Source organism: Nannospalax galili, unplaced genomic scaffold, assembly GCF_000622305.1.
Source record: "Nannospalax galili isolate Female #2095 unplaced genomic scaffold, S.galili_v1.0 scaffold207, whole genome shotgun sequence".
Lineage (NCBI taxonomy): Eukaryota > Metazoa > Chordata > Mammalia > Rodentia > Spalacidae > Nannospalax > Nannospalax galili.
In genome coordinates this window covers 8,726,149-8,728,031 of record NW_008358517.1, presented here as the reverse complement: position 1 = coordinate 8,728,031, position 1,883 = coordinate 8,726,149, and positions in this window count along the sequence as shown.

Here is a 1,883-nt window from a genome sequence, read left to right as displayed (position 1 = left end):
TTTTTTTTTGTCCAATTTTAAAGAAAACATTTAGAATTATATACTATGCAGTCTTTCATATGGATATGCATTTGACTGTTTTCTATATCTTTCTATGGCCCAATAGTTAATTTATTTCCTTTGCATCTACCACAGTTGATTTGTCCATTCACTAGTTGAAGTGAATCTTCATATCCTGCAGGTTTTATTAACTGTGAGAAAACATCTGGCATATTTTCTGGGTTTATTTTTCATATCTGTTGTCCCAATCATAGAATCTATCATTTTCCAAAAATACCATGTATTTTATATTGAAGATTAGTATCAGAAACTAAAACTCGAACTCTTATGTATTTTACTGTTTTTCATTGCACCTTCCATAGTTTGTAGCTTTTTACACAATTTTAAGGCCTGTTAGTAACTGTCTTTCCCTTCCACTGAGGACAAAGTTTATGGTAATCAGGAACTGTAGTGGACCCCACAGCATAGAATTTCAGAGATTCTCAGTAGGAAAATTGCGATGTTTATCTTGGCGCTGTTAAAGTAAACAGTTTATATATAAACAGTTAAAATAGCTCACCAACAATGCATCAATACTTGTTTTGTTAGTACGATGTAACCTGTTATCCTCTGCAGAGTAATGGTATATTTAGTTGAGAAGATAAATTACCTATTTTGGAATTATAGATTTTGGAAAATCATTAAATATCTGGAAGTATGCAATGTTTTTGCTGTGCATACAAATTATTAATCAATATTTTTATAATGTAATGTAACATAAAATCCAGACATATTCATTATATATTTTTTTCTAGTTCAAAATAGATTAGATATTCTATACATAATCACCACTGTTCTGCTGTTATTTTTCAAATTTTCACTACTTTTGAAAGATCTAAATATCTCTGCCCATCTGAAACCATCTGAAATCCTTGCTAAATACCCCATAGGTATCTCAGGTTACTATTGATCCTAAAAGGATGGTACAATTTTTTTCCCAATACGGAATCATTTTCTAACCAACATATGAATAAAATAGCACAATCTTAGAACCCTTTCAAGAACAGTATGATAGCAAGGAAACTATATGTCTGGATACCACAGGGTAACCAGAACCCACAGTACGTATGACACATGAACCCACAGTACTTATGACAGCATGCACAAGACCTGGGGAAACCTAGGCCTGGCAAAATCCCAGCAGAGATGGGAAGGCATGCTAGAGGCCCAGCCTTAGAGAAGGGTCTACTGAAAAATGGTAGCTGCTGGGAGAGGGAGAGTCAGTTTTCCTTAGAACTGTGATGCCAGTTTGGTTGACGAGACCCCAAAGAATAGACCCACACCCAAGAGCACATGGAGAACATAGATTACACTCCATAGGCCTTCTAAAAAAATGAAATAATAATAGAGAAATGCATTGCATTGGCAGGGTGGAGCTGAAAGGAATATGACTGTGGTCAAAATATATTGCACCAAATTCTCAATAATCAATAGAAATTTATTTATGAAAATGAACCACTTGTGGCTGATGTGATGTCTTGGCAGGTAAAGGCATTTGCCACCAAGTCTAAAGACCTTTGTTCAATCTCCAGGACACACATGGTGAGAGGTGAAAATTGACTCCCAGAACTTGTTCTCAGATCTCCACACATACTGCGTGGACTGTGCATCCCTGACATAAAAATAAATAAATAAAATGTATTCACTACTGAGATGCACACCTCTGATATATGACTCCTGATAGCCCAGAAATGTACCTATATCCTGGTATGCAATGTTTGATAAATGCATTTACTCCCTCATATGCTAATTTTGTTGTAAAATTGTAATAGATTTATAATATATGAACCATAACTGGAAACATCTTGGAATTTATGCATCTCATATTTATTTCTTTTATATAT